This window comes from Dendropsophus ebraccatus, chromosome 6 (assembly GCF_027789765.1).
Source record: "Dendropsophus ebraccatus isolate aDenEbr1 chromosome 6, aDenEbr1.pat, whole genome shotgun sequence".
In the NCBI taxonomy this organism is placed as follows: Eukaryota; Metazoa; Chordata; class Amphibia; order Anura; family Hylidae; genus Dendropsophus; species Dendropsophus ebraccatus.
In genome coordinates this window covers 127,285,424-127,306,105 of record NC_091459.1, presented here as the reverse complement: position 1 = coordinate 127,306,105, position 20,682 = coordinate 127,285,424, and the positions used below count along the sequence as shown (strand labels likewise).

At 42.5% G+C, this 20,682-nt stretch overlaps 1 pseudogene; it reads left to right on the top strand.

The window, feature by feature from the left end:
- The first annotated feature begins 4,221 nt into the window (after positions 1-4,221).
- Positions 4,222-19,895, top strand: LOC138796034 (cytochrome P450 2C14-like; annotated as a pseudogene).
- The last annotated feature ends 787 nt before the right edge of the window (positions 19,896-20,682 follow it).

Sequence of the window (20,682 nt, the reverse complement as noted above, 5' to 3'; positions counted from 1 at the left end):
CTGTGTACATTATTAATGTTACATATTACCACTCACTCATTTGCCCGGCCAGTATTGAAAGCGAGCAGCACTAAGTGATCTCACCTCTTACAGCCAGAGCTGCGCTCACCGCTCTGTATAGAGATGATGTAATGTCTCTGCCCTGAGGAATGTTGTCACCTGTCACTGACCTCACCTCTTTGTTTCCTCTATTTACTGTTACTGTATAAGGTATATGTTTCAAATAGAAGCGTTACAGAAGTCACACATTTTATTCTGTCCTCATGAGCATACATACCATAGAGACCGACCAGGCATCTGCTGTGGGGCCTCTGAAGAGAGGGGTCGAGCTCCAGTTCATAGTGTGAGCGCATAGTTTACTTCTTTCAAACCAACTGGAATCAGTTGCTGTATGTCCTGCAGGAAGTGGTGTATTCTCTCCAGTCTGACACAGTGCTCTCTGCTGCCACCGCTGTCTATGGCAGGAACTGTCCAGACCAGTAACAAATCCCCATAGAAAACCTCTCCTGCTCTGTGCAGTTCCTGACATGGACAGAGGTGGCAACAGAAAGCACTGTCAGACTGGAAAGAATCTTCCACTTCCTGCAGGACATACAGCAGCTAAAAAGTACTGCAAAACTTCAGATTTTTGAAAAGAAGTAAATTACAAATCTATATGACTTTAGTTGATTTGAAAGAAAGGGGGGGAAAAAAAAATCACCGGAGTACCCCTTTAACCAGGTTTTGGATAGCAGTTAAGGTCCCAAAAAATGCAAACCTTCCTCAACTACTCCTATGGGATACCCTAATGACTCCCTCACTTAAATGGTCCCTTCTCAACATGTTTCTAGACATGTCTTCTCATCAGGGTCTAGAAGCAACAATAAAGTAAAGAATGGAGCACAATAAGGCATGAAAAATGTTTGATGTTTTTATATATAACAATGGGGTACTGAGTCCCAGTAATATTAGGTTAAAAAAAAAAAAAAAAAAAACACTTGTCCTTAGGCTGGGTTCACACTACTTTTTTTTCATCCGTTTTTTTGCAAAAACAGAATTTTTTTTGTGAATCTGTTATGATACATTTTTCCATTGACTTCCATTATAAAAGAAAACTAATTAAAAAGCATGATTTTTTGAAATTGTACACAAAAATAAGGTCCGCTTTTGGGTATGTTAAAAAAAAAAATGCATTTTGATCCTTTTTTCTTTATAATGGACGTCAATGAAAGGACGCACACAAATGCACCCGTTTTTTAGGGTTTTTTTGCAAAAATGTATGAAAAAAAAAAGTATGAAAAAAACGCAGTGTAAACCCAGCCTTACCTGAGGTTCCTGGGCAGGGACAGCGCACAGGATACAACACACTCCTCATGTCTTCTGTATTCTCTTCTAGCACAGGGAAACTGCTGTTACTAAATCACTGTTGGTATAAAGCCTGCAGAGCATCACACCTCCTCCCACAGACAACACTTACTGTATACATGACAGATCAAAGCCAAGCAGATCTTTACCTAAGGAACAGCTGTCACCTTTCAAAGAAGTAACCCGGCCCATGTATCTGTATCACATACCTTCCTCCCACACAGAAGCCTATACACCTTGTGTCAGCCCTTTCCCTGTAGTACATTAGGAAAGAGACTGTCCGCTCACCCAATTGCTGTAAACTCCAGTATTGGTGTGAGGCAGGTGGAATGACTACTGCCGGCTGCAACCCAGTTGAAGTCCAATAAAAACTTGGGTTCCACAGCTTCTTAAAATTCAAAGCGAATTTTTTTTTTTTAGCGTTACAAAAAATAAAAACACGTATTATTTTTTTATTATTATTATTTATTTATAAAGCGCCCTTAGTTCCAGAGCGCTATACAATAGATAGGCAACAGGCAGGAACAATACAAGATCAGAAAACATTACATGAAGGCAAAAGACAGACTGGTACATGGGGGAAGAGGACCCTGCCCGCGAGGGCTCACAGTCTATGGGGTATAGGGAGAGAAACAGGAGGTAAAGTGCAGCCAGTCAAGTGTGATGCAGAATTATTGTAGGTTGTAGCCTAGTATGAAGAGATGGGTTTTCAGGTTACTTTTGAAGGATTTGATGGTGGATGAGAGACGGATGTGTCGGGGTAGCGAGTTCCAGAGTATGGGGGAGGCTCGGGCAAAGTCTTGGAGGCGGTTGTGCGAGGTACGAACAAGGGGGAAGCAGAGACGGAGGTCACTGGAGGATCGAAGATTGCGTGAGGGACGGTAGCGGGATATCAGGTCAGAGATGTACGGAGGGGACAGGTTGTGGATTGCCTTGTATGTCATGGTCAATAATTTAAAGTGAATACGTTGGGCAATGGGGAGCCAGTGGAGGGATTGGCAGAGGGGAGAGGCTGAGGCAAAGCGAGGGGAAAGGTGGATTTGTCGGGCAGCAGAGTTAAGGATAGACTGGAGGGGATCAAGGGAGTTAGCTGGAAGGCCAGAGAGGAGGATGTTACAGTAGTCCAAGCGGGAGATAATGAGAGCATGGTCCAGCAGTTTGGTGGAGTCAGGGGTGAGGAAAGAGCAGATTCTGGAAATGTTTTTGAGGTGAAGGCGGCAGGAGGTGGTCAGGGCCTGAATATGTGGTTTAAAGGATAGGGCAGAGTCAAAGGTGACCCCAAGGCAGCGGACTTGGGGGACAGGGGACAGACTACAGCCATTGATAGTGATTGACAGATTAGAAGGCGGGGTGGAGCGAGATGGGGGAAAGATGATAAGTTCTGTTTTGTCCATGTTGAGTTTTAGAAAGCGGGAGGAGAAGAAGGAGGATATGGCCGATAGACACTCTGGAATCCTGGATAGCAAAGAGGTGACATCCGAACCAGAGAGGTAGATCTGAGTGTCATCGGCATAAAGATGGTACCTGAAGCCATGGGATTCTATGATATGTCCCATAAAAATGCATTTTTATCATGAGAAAGGAGTTTGAAGCTCTCCCCCCTATCTTCATGGTTTTCTATGGAGAGGGGAGGGGTGGAGGGAGATGAGGCACCAAAACAGGACAACAAAGTGTTAATTTACAGCTACATCTCTGGGCTATCTCCTCTGAAGTTAGCACTGACCTTTCTGGCCTCTGAATACCGGCTTTCACACAGCTCCCGCTGTGTAATCCTTTGTTCTCTGCTCTCTGCTGGCGACTAATCTCCCTTCCCCCTTTATAGGTTACACAGGGCTCGACTGATATATAAGAGTCGAGATTTCCTGATAATGAGCAGTGAATGAGAGAGAGGAGGGGGGGGCTGGGGAAAGTCTTTGTGAATGCAGATAATGGCATATTTGCCTAATAAACGCAATTACCAAGTTTTCTAAAGAGGATGTACCACCTGGTACATCCTCTTTAACCTAAACCCACTGATCGAACGGCGCTGGCATGGGAAAGCCGGTGCCGCGGTCCGTTTTCGGACCCAGACCCGGTTCCCGTGCACGTCGCCTTTCTATGCACCGGAACCAGCCAATGCTCAAGCTCTGGAGGTAGGCTGGGCCGCCCCCAGTGGGAGGGAATTCCCTCCCCTGTATGACGCGGCTCCCTTTGAATGAATGGAGCCACGTCATACAGGGGAGGGAATTCCCTCCCACTGGGGGCCGCCCGGCCGGCCTACCTCCAGTGCTTGAGCACCGGCCAGTTCCGGTGCATAGAACGGCGCTGTGGACGGGAACCAGGCCTCGATCCGAAAAGCAGACTGCGGCATCGGCTTCCCCGTGCCGACACCGTTCGATCAGTGGGTTTAGGTTAAAGAGGATGTACCAGGTGGTACATCCTCTTTCAAATCGCCTGGACTATTGATTTCTGCAAAAAACAAAACAAAAAAACAACAGTGACACTTTAACTTTTGTTGACTATCTGTACACTGTCATCATGGGCCATTAAGGGAGTCTATTCATCTGGAACACTCATGAAATATCCACAGGACAAACTGTGTGTTCCCTAGTTGTAAGTCCAGCCCTCAGGCACCTGCACCTATCCTCAGATCAAGGGCTCCCCTTCCTGTCTGTGACTGCCAGATGTGGTCGCGGAGCTACACAATTTGTGTAGCTCCCATTGACTTTAATGGGAATTACGCCAACACTGTAGCCCATGAGCTAGGCGTTTTGTGTAATTCCCATTGTTTTTATACAAAAGGCAGAGGCATTGGAGTTTATTAGACTTTGGTTAAATTGCCACAATTACACGAGTTAAACATTATCCCAGAGTTTATAAGCACATGGATGACAGTGGAGGTGCGGAGACTCTTCCAGCTACCTGTGCCGCCTCTACCTTCTACCGCTCTGCAGGTGAGGAGGAAAGCGTTCATATTATCAATATACATAGGATTATGTGTGATAAGATATAATATACTAAGGGCCAATGTGATGTCATCAGAGATCGGCAAGTTTCCTGGAAGTTCCTTATCTGATTACCTGTGTATTAGAAAACGAGGTTAGAGTTTATTAAACTTATGATAGTATAGTAAAGCTTCCATAGGATTGGATGTAAAATTCCCACATTATTGTTAGTTGTTATGATGTCATAACAGGTCATACAATCACTGGTTGTCATCATGAGAAAAAGTTTTTGTATAATCCGTTTTTGTTAGAAGGCTACTCCCAAAAATAGGTAGTTTTTTTTTTTAACAACCCCTTTAAGAATTTCCAGGTATATTATAGGGCCACCAAATGACATACCTCTGTCTATGGTAATAAGGCAGGATATTAAAGGGGTTGTCCAGCGAAAAACTTTTTCGTTCAAATCAACTGGCGTCAGAAAGTTATGTAGATTTGTCATTTACTTCTATTAAAAATTCTTTAGCACTTATTAGCTGCTGTATGTGTATGAAGTGTTGTTTTATATTCAGTCTCTCTGCTGCATTTTTTTTTTCGGCGGAAAGTGCCGATTTGCACATGATTTTATTTGCAAATGGCCGTTTTGCAAATAAAATATTTGCAAATCGACACTTTCCGCTGCGTACGCCGGAGGGTGGGGGGGCCTGTGAGTGGGTGTGGAGGGGGCGGGACGGGGGCGTGGACTCATAGTCCGCGCGATCCATCATTTTTTAAACTGAAGGATACACCGAAAACCTACTCCACCTTTCAGGTGGCGTAGGTTTTCGGCTGTGCGCACCGACGCACACGGGATTTATGTAGAGGCAGTCCGCCTCTACATAAATCTCCGTAGCGCCGGAGATGCGGGGACATTTATAAGTCCGGCGTAAAAAACGTCGGACTTAATAAATGTCCCCAAAAGTTCCTGTCTTGGCCAGAGATGTCAGCAGAGAGCACTGTGTCAGACTGAAAATAAAACAAGATTTCCTGCAGGACATACAGCAGCTAATAAGTACTAGAAGACTTGAGATTTTTTAATAGAAGTAAATTACAAATCTATATAACTTTCTGACGCCAGTGGATTTGAAAGAAAAAGTTTTTCGCTGGACAACTCCTTTAAGCAGACAACCCTTACAGGTAAAATATGAATAAAAACTACAAAGTTCTAAGTAAAAGTTTGTTTATCCTTTTGGCTTAAAAAACAACTTTCTTCTCCAGATTATCAGAAGACGTTCGCCATGGACCCCATCACAATTCTCCTCTCTGTCTTTGTCGTCTTATTTTTGATTATGGCTTTCGAGAGTGGGAATCAAAGAATTTACAAAAATTTTCCCCCTGGACCGAATCCCTTACCAATTCTTGGAAATGTCCTTAATATTAACATGTCGAAACCTTATAAGACGTTTGTGGAGGTAAATTGACACTTATATTGTCGGAATAATGTTGTTCTCTTTGGAAATGTTTAAATAAAAGGGTTACCCTGGAGATTTTTTTTTTTAATTAATATATTCAAAAAAGTTTTATATTTTAATATAACTTCATTAAAATTAATATTTCTTTTTTTTCTCTACTATTCATCGTCCATTGAGTGGCAGTAGTAACTTGTTTAGGCTCAACTGCTATACCTATATGAGAGTGGGCATTGGGTAAGTATGGAGCAGGCTCAGGAGCTGAACCTACTCCATACTACCCCCCCCCCCTAAGAAATGAATGAAATTGACAATTACTGAAATCCTATTATCTAAAGGGTTTATCCATTGAAAATCTTTTTCTTTCAACTTAACTGGTTTTAGAAAGTTATATAGATTTCTATTTTACTTCTATTTAAAAATCTTAAGTCTTCCCATACTTATCAGCTGCTGTATGCCCTGCAGGAAGTGGTATACTCTTTTCATTGCTCTCTGCTGCCTCCACTGTCTGAGACAGGAACTGTCCAAAGCAGTAGCAAATCCCTATAGAAAGCCTCTCCTGTCCTTGACAGTTCCTGTCTCGGACAGAGGTGGCAGCAGAGAGCACTGTGTCAAACTAAAAAGAATACACCACTCCCTGCAGGGCATACAACAGCTGATAAGTATGGAAAGACTTGAGATTTTTTTAATAGAAGTAAAATAGAAATCTATAGAACTTTCTGTTGATTTAAAAGAAAAAGATTTTCGCTGGATAACCCCTTTAACAGATGTTCAGATGCTTTGATCAAAAGATATCACAGAATATATGCAGAATTTTAATGCATCATTGAAATTCATGAAGCCTGATCTGCACTACAACGATGTAATATTGGATAAAGGATACTATTAAAAAGTACAATTGGTTATGAAAAAAAAACAATGTGCTAAAAAAAAATTAAAGATGAGAAGAAAAAAGAAAACATAAAAAAAAATGTTTTTCTTGTCATTAAAAAGTTGATGTAGATAATATCTATGATCTTGACACTGCCATGGACATCCACCGATTACAGTATCCCTTTAAGATAACTATGTACCTCAATGGTCTAAACCTGTTTCATGCCTTAACTTATATTCTCGTTGAGCAAAATTTCTGAACGTTCAGGTTCGGCCGAAACCCGAATGCTCTAGATTCGACTCCTGGTGGCTGGAGAAGTTGTATGCAGCCCTAGAGAGGAAACATTACTAATTTATGCTCGTTTATTGTCCTTTTGATTCTTGTATTTACAGTTGTCTAAAAAGTACGGCACCATCTTCAGCATGCAGATAGGCTTTTCAAAAATGGTTGTTCTCTATGGTTACGATACCATTAAAGATGCTCTAATCGAACATGGAGAGAAGTTTTTGGACAGGCCTAAATCACACATTTTTTCTAAAACCACTAAGGACCATGGTAGGTAGTTTATCTATCATACTGTACATGGTTGGGGAAGACTTTCTGATATAACTTTTACAGGAAAAAACTTTGGGAGAGTATGGGTTGTAGAGGGCGATGATATTTTGCAACGTTTTCTGTTGTTTGATGGGAAAATGCTCTTAAAGGACAACTCCGGCCAAAAGTATTTTTTAATATGTTATTTCTTATGGAAAGTTAGACAAATTTCTAATGTACATTAATTATGGGAAATGCACATATACTGCTATTTCCCCTAACTTAGTAAATTATGGAGTGTTAAAATTCTGTCCAGAACCGTGACGTCTCAAATCACTTGTAATTCCTCTGGAGTGTCCAGCAGGGGGCGCACTATATATAGAAGTAAATGAGTACCATTTACTTCTATATATAGTGCGCCCCCTGCTTGACACTCTATGGATTCAATTGATGTGTATATAAAAATGTAATGTACAGTACATTTTTGATTGGATACATTTATGGAATACTTTGGGCAACAAGTCTCCTTGCTCCCCAAAGTATTCCATAAATGTATTCAATCAATACATTTGGAGGGCACCGAGCAGGGAGGGAGAGAGGTGCCTATGCATCTAATTACCTTCCCTCTTCCTCCCTGCTCGGTGCTGGACACATATATACAGTTCTACTACTCCCATCATCTGCTCATAGTAGCAGATGATGGGAGTGGTAGTACCAGGGACATCACCTGTCCGCCCACCCCACTCCCCGCTGCCCCCATATATGCACTGTACTACTACTCCCATCATCTGCTCATAGTACCTGCGCTATCCCCATCACATCACAGCCATCGGCCACGCCGCTCCTCACACAATGGCTTCATCATGCCCCCTCCGCTCCCTCTCCTCCTCCCAGCTTCAAACTATCTCGCTGCTGACTCACCGCCCGGCCGCCGCTCTTTGCTCACATGCATACCGGCCGCATCAGCCCTCCCACACCCCGCAGGGAGCACAGTGCTCCTGATGCTGCCTGGTGTCCCCGGCCAGCATGTGAGCAGAGGGCGGCGGATGGGCGGTGAGTCAGCGGCGGGATAGTTTGAAGTTTGAAGCTGGGAGAAGGAGGAAGGGGAGCGGAGGGAGCATGAAGCAGCCCTTGTGTGAGGAGCGTTGTGGCCGGCGGCGATGTGATGGGGATAGCGCAGGTACTACTCCCCTATCATCTGCTCATACTATGAGCAGATGATGGGAGTAGTAGTACAGTGCATATATGGTGCGGGGAGGGGGGTGGGCGGACTGTTGCTGGCCCTGGTACTACTCCTCCTATCATCTGCTCATGATCTACTAAAAGGAAAATAGCAGTATATGTGCATTTCCCATAATTAATGTACATTAGAAATTTGTCTAACTTTCCAAGTAATAACATATTAAAAAATACTTTTGGCCGGACTTCTCCTCTCCAAACACTAACTTAGAAGTATCCATTAACTAAGCAAGGCCCAGAGAAGCATGACGAACATCACCAGAAAAGGTCAGGGTTAATCCAAAACGAGACACCGGACCAGCGAATGCAGGTGAAAGACAATTTTTTTCATTTATTTAGTGGCCCATAAGAACACAAATTACAACTCCCTCCATACAGCGGTCTACGCGTTTCTGGCGCATGCACGCCCTTAATCATGACACATGTGGTAACAATTCAGCTAACATTTAAACATGAGATACCACCCCCTTAGTCATAATTACACATGTAAATGAGTCTGAGTAAAAAAGCACTAAGGTATCCATAAAAACAATGCATAGAGACATAGAGGTTAAAGGGAACCTGTCACCCCCCGTGCCGGGGTGACAGGCTCCCGACCTCCCGCTAGAGCCCCCTATACTTACCTAATCCCGCCGGGTCCCGCTTCTGGAGGTGGTCGGGTGATGAAGATCTCAGCCGCTGCAGCCCGGTGCGCGCGCTGAGAGATGAGTCCAACGCTCATAGAGAATGACGGAGCGCTGGACTCTCCTGTCATTCTCTATGGGTGTTGGACTCATCTCTCAGCGCGCGCGCCGGGCTGCGGCGGCTGAGATCTTCATCACCCGACCACCTCCAGAAGCGGGACCCGGCGGGATTAGGTAAGTATAGGGGGCTCTAACGGGGGTCGGGAGCCTGTCACCCCGGCACGGGGGTGACAGGTTCCCTTTAAATAACAAAAGTAACAATAATTTAGTTGGGGAAACAGGTAAATACACCGCACTGTTACAATATCCTGGTACAACTGAGTAAATTTGCGGCGCTGATTTAAACCGAATGGAGAGTAGCTCTGCAGTTGGAAAATCCAAAAAGCCTCTCTTTCATGCAACCTACGCCTCCTGTCTCCCCCGCTTGGCAAAGGGGCCACCATTTCTATAGCAAAGGCTCTGAAAAAATCAGTTTAGCCCCCATGCTTTTCCACGAAGTGGCGTGAGGCACCAGACAAATTTCTGGTTGGAGTTGGCATACTCCAAAAACAGTGGTATGGCAGGTACAGTACCACTCCAGACCACGAGCAAGTCATCTATGTACCTGCCATACCACTGTATGTACTCAATGCAAGGGTTGGACTATGTGTAGACATATGACTCCTCCCAGTACGCCATGGCTAGGTTTGCCATGCAGGGTGAGTATTTTGCCCCCATGGAAACGCCCGATAACTGGAGGTAATAGGCACCACAGCAGGAAAAATAGTTATGGGTCATCAAGTACCAAGCAGCACTTTTGACAAAGTTACAAAAATCATTGTCATACGGGCTGTGCTTCTTGAGGTGGAAGTCAAGCGCCTCCATGGCTAGGGCATGGGGTAATCCAAAATAGCAACTTAATGGAACTCTATTCTCATGAATATATTCTTCATCAGAGATGGAATTCCTGTGCGCTACATCTTCTACAACACAACTTTCTGAAGTGTGAACAAGATCTCACATTTTCTCAGTGGGTTACCAAGTAACTATACCTTACATGTCATATTCTGTCTAATTGTTAAGAATACATTCTTAGAATTAGAGATGAGCGAATTTACAGCAAGTTCAGGTTGCAAAACCCACGAGCGCTCTGCATTTAATTACCAAAGGCTGGAGAAGATGGATGAAGCCCTAGGGCTTCTTGGAAAACATAGATACAACCATAGCTAACCAGAACTTTTACTCATTCCTAAGGGTGGGACCCACTGAGGAATCTGTGCGGAGAAGTTCTGGAGGATTCCGTCCCTCGTCCCCGCTTGTGGCGGCTCACATCTCTGAGCATCCCATATACTCCATTCAATGGTTGGGCGGATTCATCCGTCCGCCGAAATAATTGATATGTCAGTTCTTTAGGCAGATGGCGGAATTCACCTGACCATAGAATGGGATGGATGGGATGAGCGGAGATGCGCGCTGGAATCCACCAGAATTTCTTTGCACGGATTCCTCAGTGTGAACCCAAGGTATGGCCTCAATGACTTCTTATGGTCAACTACATCTCCCTCCTGATTCAGGCATTATCCTAGCTAATGGAGAGAACTGGAAAGTGATGAGAAGATTCGCATTGTCGACATTACGAGATTACGGAATGGGGAAGAGAACCATAGAAGACAAGATTACTGAGGAGGCCGAGTCTCTGGTACAAAAATTTAGATCCTATGAAGGTGAGTGGATATGTCAAAATCCTGTGATGGATTTCTGTTCTCAAATCCATACTTCTGTAGTTGAACAGTTAAGGCCCTATTCCACGGAACGATTATCGTTCATAAACTCGCTCCAACAACTACTCGTTAACAATCACTAAACATTTTTTTTTAGTGAACGATAGCACATAACACACGTGGAAACATGAACAATATATGTAGTGTAGCGATTATTTTGCGGTCTTTACATGGTCGTTTAAATCGTTCGCCGGGGTGATCATGACCATAAGACACACCTACTTTTTTTAAACCTTTTTACGAACGACTGAAAGATTTCTAATTTTACGAACCAATTAGCGAATTATCTTTCAAAGACCAACAATTGCAGAAAAACTATTTTGAACGACTCACCAATGATTTTGTAGTTGTCGTTCGCTCGTTTACAGCTATTCCACGGAACGATTATTGTTAAGAGCGGTCGTTGGAGCGAGTTTATGAGCGATAATCCTTCTGTGGAATAGGGCCTTAAGTGGAACAGGCAGTCAGTGATACAATGCCTTTACAGTCTGCAGGCCAAGTCTGTACCTTGGTAACTGTAAGGGCCCTATTACACGGAACAATAATGGGCCGCATTGGCCCTATCCTGCTGATTCAGGGCTCCTCTTGCGCTTTGCTTCTACCCGTGTCCCACGCACTGCAGCTTCAAAGAGGCCTGTCTCAGCTGACAGGCCGCTCAGCCAATCACTGGTCACGGTGGTCCTGGCCAGTGATTGGCTGAGCGGCCTGTCAGCTGAGACAGGCCACTCTGAAGCTGCAACACGTGGGACGCGGGTAGAAGCAAAAGCGCAAGAGGAGCCCTGAAGCACGGATGGATAAGGTATACAGTTTAAGCAAGGCCTTCAAGGACATCGGTAATGATGTCCATACAGCCCTTGTTAAACGATTATCGGGTTGTGTAATAGGCCAAGTAAACAAGCGCCGATCTACCAGATCGGCATTCATTTACAGTTATGATCGGCCCCCAATTGGGCCGTGTAATAATACTCCAATAGAGATGAGAGAACCGGGTTCGGGTTCGAGTCCATCGGAACCCGAACGATCGGCATTTGATTAGTGGCGGCTGCTGAACTTGGATAAAGCTCCAAGGTTGTCTGGAAAACATGGATACAGCCAATGACTATATCCATGTTTTCCACATAGCCTTAGGGCTTTATCGAACTTCAGCAGCCACCGCTAATCAAATGCCGAAAGTTCAAATGGACTCGAGCATGCTCGAGGTTCGCTCATCTCTATACTCTAAGATCTTAAAGGGGGGGGGGGGTGATTACATGGAATAATAAATACTGTCCAACCAACAGGACCACTAGGACTTAAATTTGCCAAAACTATATGGGAGGTTAGTATACATCTTTTCTTAGGAAGAATTAACCATATACACGACCTCAGTGATATGAGGGATAGATGGCTCCTTCCAATTCCTAGGAATAGTTAGCTTGGTCGCCATGCAGATTTACCGTTTTGACACTGGGGTGGTATGAATGTGCATCTTTCAAATCCTCTTCATCATTCTTCCAGGAAAACCTTTCAATAACCTGAAAAATGTGAACTCTGCTGTAGCCAATATCATTGTGGCCATACTGCTCAGTCACAGATTCGACTATAAGGATCCGACCATACTGAAACTTGTGGAATTAATTAATGAAAATATACGACTATTTGGAAGCCCACTGGTCAGGGTATGTTAGTCTCATATGTTCTCCTTATAAAATCATATACTAAGTACAGAAGAAGGGTATTATAATGAACGTTGCCCCAAGTTAAAAAAATAAAGCTGTTAAAAATCCTAATTGAACTGTCATGATCGCGCCTGAAAAGGCATCAGTGCCACCCTCTGCTGCGAAGATTAGACCTCTGCGCCAAAGACTGCGATTTTGGCCATAATCTTCCATTTATTCTGTGTTTAGTTTGCCTTGTTTTTGCCCTGTCTGAACTGTGTCTTATTCCTTCTGGTCTGCTAATTGTTTTCCCTGCCCCACCCGTGTCTGTGCTGCTAGTTTCTTCTGGTCTTGTAACTGTTAACCTGCCTTTGCCTCAGTGATTGACAGCTGGTCCCTCCTAGCATCTTCTGGACTTGGTTCCTGGTGTCCTATTTAAGAATTCAGCTTCTGCCTGTGCCTTGCGGGATATTGAGCTTGTCTCTGCCTGGTTCTGTGTTTGCTATTCTTGCTCTGTTGATTCTGACCCTGCTTTGCCTTTCTGACCATTCTTGTTTGCTGCCTGCCCCTGACCATACTGCCTGTATATTGACTTTGCCTTCGGATTGTGATTTTGTACTTTTGCTGCCCGTTGTTGTGACCCGGACTGTCGACCATTCGTTATTGTGTTTTGTCTGTCTGTCTTGTCCTTGTGTCCCACCTAGCCAGTGCAGGGACTGACGCCCAGTTGCTCGCCGCCATTTTAGGGCGGATCGTGGCAAATAGGTAGAGGACAGTGGGCGGGGCTGAGCTTAGGGCTCACTGTTTGTCTTGTCCTGCTGTCCGGTTCCTAACATGAACCTCTTTAATGAATTCTCATGCATAGAGCTACTATTCAGGCCTATGTGTCTCCATGGATACAGACTACAAACAAACTGCTGTGTAGTCTGATCCTGAGTCTCATGTTACTGTTTTCTCTCTGCTTCCTCTACTTGAAAAGGGAAGTACAGTCATAGTAAATCTGGATCACAGTAATAGGAATCAAGGCAAAAAAAAAAAAAAGACTTCAAAAGTTTGTTTTATTAATGAAGCAAATTTTTTGCAAGATGTCTTTTGTGAAAAAGTAAAAATGTGCTTACCTGTCTGCACTTCCCCCAGTATTCTTCTCTGTGTCTCTAGTGTATTCAGCCGCCTCTAGCCTACTCAGCCAATAACTGACTGAGACGGGACTGCTCCAAGGCTGGTTGAGCGGGTTGTCACTATTTTATGCTCAGCCAATCACTGGCTGTGGTGCTGTCCCATCTTCCCGACATGATTTGATTGTTGGTGACAGCAGAGGGTGCCATGTCTTCCCTTACTACTGTCACTCAACATAACATGATAAAATATACATTAAACTAATTTATATTAAAAAGTTATATAACTTTATACAAGCAATATATAAAGTATTTTTTTTTTCTTGAATAAACTATTTACTATTTGTTTGATTGAAATGAATATAGATGATTAATAATAATAATAATAATAATAATAATATTGATGATGATGATGATGATGATGATAATAATAATTTTTATTTTTAAATTTTTTTCTATTTTTCCTGAAGTTTTATGACAATTTTCCATCGCTGATACACTGGATGCCGGGAACTCACAGGAAAAATTTTGCAAATTTTAGAGAGTTTTACAGTTTTTTAGAAACAATGTTTGCTAAGCAAAGGAAACAACTGGATGTGAATGATCAGCGCAACCTTATTGATGCTTTCCTTGTCAAACAACAAGAGGTATTTCTGTTTTATCATGTCACGATCAGATCAGAAAAAAACCTAAGGCTGTTATAGGAAATTGAGTTGGAATTTGACATTACTTAAACATCAATATAGAAGTTATCCAGACAGCAGAAAAGGTCCTACCTCTTCTGATCTGCACTTCCCCCCTCTGCTCATCTGTGTTGGTAATTCCACACATGAGAGGGGGTGGGAGCATGTTGTGGGCCATGAGGGGTGGATTCGCCCATGCACAATGCCCCAGTGCCTGCAACCTTCCCCCTGCCCCTGTCGTTATCAGCACAGATGGGCAGAGGGAGGAAGTTGAATGCCAGAGAGCAGAAGAGGTAGGACCTTTCTTGCTCTCCAGATTACCTCTTCAAATGGGCATTAACTTTTCACCAGAATTTTCAGGATAAATTGGTATATTTTGTGCATATGAGGATTGGCAGGATTTCTGGTATTTAAATATTTTATGTAAAGCATTTTCCCCCGTGTACTAATTTTTTGTTGTCTCTGAGCTATTGGATGTAGATATTATAGAGCAATACCGAGCAGTGTAAGCTGTAAATTAAAGCAATTTTCCAGCAGGACTGCTCTGTTATCTGTGTATTGGTCATGCAGTAACCCAGCACAGCCAAAACATAAAGAACAGAATTGAAAGTAGATGACTTATGGTGCGTTTACACAGACAGATTTATCTGACAGATTTTTGAAGCCAAAGCCAGGAACAGATTAGAAAAAAGGAGAAATCTCAGTGTTTCCTTTATGACCTGTTCTTTGTCCATAGTCTGTTCCTGGTTTTGGCTTCAAAAATCTGTCAGATAAATCTGTCTGTGTAAATGCACCATTAGTTTAGTTTGTGCGTGCCATGTTCAGGCCAGCAGCTGATTGGAGGAGGAATCAATTGCCAATCTGATATTGATACTCTAGTCTATGGATAAGCTATCAATATGCTGTGACTTGATCTCTTTAAGCACTGGGGTGAGATATAACACTTACTACAAGCTGCTGAAGCCTCTTCATGAATCTTCACAGCAAGGAGGTGAGTTTAGTGCAGACGCACACCTGGGGTGGCCATTGTGTACTTCTTAGATTTATGTTATTTATATTTAAAGGGAAAACCGGAATCCACCCAGTATTTCCACAATGAGAACCTGATCGCTCTAGTAGCAGATCTGTTTATTGCAGGAATGGAGTCCACGTCAACTACTCTGAGATGGGGCTTCTGCTTATGATGAAATACCCAGAAATTCAAAGTAAGACCTAAGGATACACTGCTGATCAACTTAACGATTTCATACATTAGCTGTTCAGTGTGCCAACATTTGTTTTATCGTAATAGTTTTCACTGTCTTCGAGGTCATATTTAAAGGGACTCTCCAGGATTAGAAACACAGCTACTTCCTTGCACAAAATAATGCCACCCCTTTCCTTGGGTTGTGTGTAATATTACAATTTAGCACTTTTCACTTTAATGGACATGGTGCTGTTTCTGTAGGAAAGAGGCTATGTTGTTTTTTTTTTTTTTTAAGCCTTGATAAACCCTTTAATGTGAGTCTGTCAGTTAGCTTATTTTCTCCTATTTAGTTACAGGCAGTGTTGGATAGATGCACAAGCCTGGAGAAACAGAAATGGCTGCACATCACACCCATGGTTGACACGAAAGCTTGTTCGGCTACATTAAAAACCAACATCAGAAGTTGGTATATAATTTGATCAAACCATATTGCCTTATGTACCATGTGCAGGTCTGATACACATGAGTCCCTAATCAAACAACACTGTGTCGGTCAGCGACCACCAACCCTGCAAAGTAGGGTGTAGTGTAGTGTTGGCTAGGGGACCTGCACGTGGTACATGAGGCATATTGTATATTTGATCAAATTATATACCAACATCCTAGTTTTTAAATGTAGCTGAGAGGCATTAGTGTCGGTCATAGGTGTGAGGTGCAGCAGTTTCTTTCTCTCCATGTCCGAGTGTTGGATAGATGATTGAAAGGGTCAATTAACCCCTTAACAGATATGACAGCTACATTTAAATGCCCTGTGGTGCCCCTCCTTTGTGGGGACCTGCAACTTCACCCTATCCCCCTCGCTGATGACGCTGATCCCGGCTTGGTAATTTATAGATCTGGTCTGCAGTAGACCAGAGTAATAGAGCACTGACCTAATGGATCAGAGCTCTATTAAGTATACTACACTGATCTCTATGATAGATCAGTGGTGTTGTATTAGAAGTCCCCAAAAACAAACAAGGAAGGCAAGGCACTACTAAAGTCTATAAGGCAGGGTGCTCAACCCAACATGACATGAAAAAACTACTACAGATAAACAACCAAAGAAAAAGCCATGTCATACATACAAGGGTGGCACTTCCCGAAAAAATAGAGAAAGCTGCATGTAAATATGAAAAGTATAGCAAATTTTATTTTATTGGTACACAAAGAGTCAAAAAGTGCACAACATACAAATGAAAAACACTTAAAACCACAACATACACAAGTCCATGTTAAATAGACATGGAACCAGGACGAACTGACATGTGTCTGTATAATAAACCCCCTAAGGTAAGTAATACTGACTCACAACATAAAATAATGTGGATGTGTCCTAATTAGAGCAGTAATGTCTCTAAGTAACTCAGCTCGATGGACACAAAACAACACAAATAGGTACAGGGGAAAAAATTATATGAAAACAATATGGAGGAGTCAGTAAGTAGGATCAAATATCACCAGAGGGGGAGTCCATGTCAGGGTCCGAGAAACCCCACGCGTTCCGTCTCCGTCACGAGACTTTCTCTTTGGCTTTTTCTTTGGTTGTTTATCTGTAGTATTAGAAGTCCCCCAAGGGAACTTCTAATTACTATGTATATTTAAAAAAAAAAGCTTTAATAAAAAAAATCCCCTGCCCTAATAAAAGTCTGAATCACCCCCCTTTTCCCATTTAATAAAAATAAATAAATAAATGAACATATTTGGTATCGCTGCATGCGTAATTGCCCAAACTATTGTCCCATTTCCAATCTCGCATGGTTAACGACGTAAGTGCAAAAAAAAATCCAAAGTGCAAAATTACCCAATTTTTCGTCACGTCAAATCCTGAAAAACTGTAATAAAAAAGGGATCAAAAAGTTGCATATATGTAAGTGAGGCACCAATAGAAAGTACAGATCATGGCACAAAAAATGATACCTCTCAGCCCCATAGAACGAAGGATAAAAGCGTTATAAGGATGGGAATAGAGCGATTTTAAGGATTTTGCTGTGAAATCCGCTGCGGAACCTTCCCATTCACTTCAATAGGATAACATACTATGTCAAAGTCAACGCCGCTAACCCCTCGCGCCTTGGAACATACTTTACCGGGTTCCTGCTCCAGCTTACTTTGGGGGCTCCCGACGTCTTATGGCACTTAGCCAATCAGTGCGCTGCCCTTCCCAGTGCGCTGATTAGCTGAGAGCCGGGATCCCCCAAAGCAAGCCGGAGAGGGGACCTGGTAATGTATGTGGGCTAAAGGCCCAGACTTTACTTCTACCTGTAACATCCCCAATTATAGACCTGGTGTCTCTCTGACACAGTCCTGCCAGATTAGACAATAGTGACGGATCCACTTGACACTTGGCTTTACCGACTGCCTAGGTGTAAATTTATTCTTAATTGCTATACCTCTGTGAAACAAACTAATGGAATTATTTCAGAGGAACTGGGGCTTTTTCAGGGAGAAAAAAAAAAACTTATGTGGATTGGTGTGAAGTCCGGGAGGCATTAAGATACACTGCCAGCTTTGGAAGCATGACTGGTGCCATTGGTTATCTGAAATGTCTCTTCTCTAACAGAAAAAATCCATAATGAAATCGAAAAAGTGATTGGATCGGCTCAACCTCAGGTAGAACATAGGAAACAGATGCCATATACAGACGCTGTCATTCATGAAATTCAGAGGTTTGGCGATATTGTCCCTGGCAACGTCCCTCACGTAACTTCTCAAGATGTGACATTTAGAGGGTATTTTATACCGAAGGTAAGAACTGGATTTCTGTATGATAATCTGATGCTTGACCATTGTGTTCATCCATACATCATGTGCACATGAGTTGGACTCTAAGGTTCTTTGTCAATGTTTTTATTCTTTTAGTCAATGCAGATTACACTTTATATCATACTGGACTATTCTGGCCATCTCGATAACTGAACCACAGAGGACACCATTATAGTCAATGGGTGGTGGTCCATAGATGAGTATCTGGATCTATTGTAGAATGGGTCAGTCACAGTGTCCTGGTTTCTGACATATATGTAAGCTATGATGTTCATGTGAACATAGCCTAAGGCTGGTTTCATGTGGCTTTAAAGGGGTATTGTGCCCAAACGTATCTCACCTTGTATCCAGGACAGAGGCGCCCAACCGTATCTCCTCTTGTATCTGGGTTACAGGTGCCCAACACGGTACTCAAGCATCCGCACATTTGTACAGCCGCCTCAATAAATGTATCCATTCGCTCTTATATTGTAGCCACCATCATCATGGATTAACATATACTGTACTATATAGTTTTATTGGATTTCAACATCTCCTCCTTGATGTTTTTTTTTCTTTTAAATGAGTGTACATGTATTCTCATGATAAAGCCTGGTAATGCTGGTTACATGATGAAGCCTGGTAATGCTGGTTACATGATGAAGCCTGGTAATGCTGGTTACATGATGAAGCCTGGTAATGCTGGATACATGATAAAGCCTGGTAATGCTGGTTACATGATGAAGCCTGGTAATGCTGGATACATGATAAAGCCTGGTAATGCTGGTTACATGATGAAGCCTGGTAATGCTGGATACATGATGAAGCCTGGTAATGCTGGTTACATGATGAAGCCTGGTAATGCCATTTACCTGCCACCTCGTGGTCAGCGCTCATCTCTTTCAGCATGGTACACCATCAGTGTTGTGAGCCACATGAATATACCTACATAGAGGCCAGAGCCTCTGCTCCTATACACTGGGTTAATGTATCCTCTGGCCCAGAAAATGTACAGTAGTGAGTGGGGATACATACACTGCCTTCCGATGGGGGTCCCGAGGCCTGTCACGCCAGATTTCTCCTATAATACATACCATATTAGATGAGTTCCATGTATAAGCCCTAATAATTTTAAGGGTTGTTTTGACTTAGAAAATCATAACCACCTTCTTCCAGAAACAGCACCTCTCTTGTACTCAGTTTCAGTGTGAGTTTTGCAGCTCCGTTCCATTGAAATTGTAATACCACACACAAACTGATAACAGGGGTAGCGCTATTTTTGCAAGAACATAGCTGTGTGTTTTGTAATCCTGATTAACCCCTGTAACATGACGTGTTATCAGAAGATTTTCAAACAGCTTGAATTTATTTTTTTGTCAAAATTTCCCCCTATTTGATTCCTAGGAAAAAGAAGTTGTGCTGGGGAAAACTTGGCCAAAATGGAGCTGTTCCTCTTCTTCACATCATTATTACAAAACTTCACATTCCAGACACCTCCTGGGGCAAAATTGGACCTTACCCCGGGAGAGGGATCTACGAATGCTCCCAAGCCATATGAAATCTGTGCCATCCCTCGCAGATAAACTATACTGTTTATTGACCAATTTTCTGTGGTTTTTGGCTTTATTTTGAACAAAATTTATTTTTGTATTTTTATGTTCCAAAATGGGCCAAATTCTTCTCAAAGTACCAATATATTTTGGGCAATTTTAGTCTATAGTTTCATCTTAAAAATAACAAACAGTTTTTGTGTGTTTGTTTTTACTGTAAGCAGTAGGATTTTTTTTCATGAAATGTCTGTTTTTTTGGCAAATTTTAACTGATCTCTATTTTTAAAATTAAACTGCAAGTTTTATTAAGAAAAAAACTGATTTTTTTTTAGGGTATGCTTCAACAATGTTTTTTGAGGTGAAAATACAGCCTTATTTTGGTAATTACAGCTGTAAATCATGCTATTTACGGCTGTAATTACCAAAATACTGTCGTATTTTGGCCTCAAAAATTGTTGTGTGAACATAGTTTTACATTGATCCATGTGATGGAAAAAAAACTTTTTGTAAATAAAGATCAAAGGATTTTAAAAGCAATATTTTCAACTGCCTAGCAGTACAGAACTCTGAAAGGGCAACTTCTACTGTGTGTGACATACTCACGGTTAGGACTGAGAAGAAGAAGAGGAAAGACCGCCTCATGCCATAAGAGCCCACGGAGTGTCAGGTCAGGTAGTAGGAATCCCAGGGTTGAACAACTGGGTGTTTTCTGAGTAGGTTGAGCTAGACTGTTTACTAGTAAAAAAAAAGCTTTCCTCTCTGTGTAATTGTTTAATGTAGAATTTCCTATACATTCAGGCCTAAAATACAGCGCAACTTGCAATGCAAATTGCAATGTTTGTCATCCAGATGTGTATACTATTCTTTTTATCGGATCAAATCGTAGTTTAAAGGGCTCATCGGCCCGAGCCTGGAGCCGGTCCC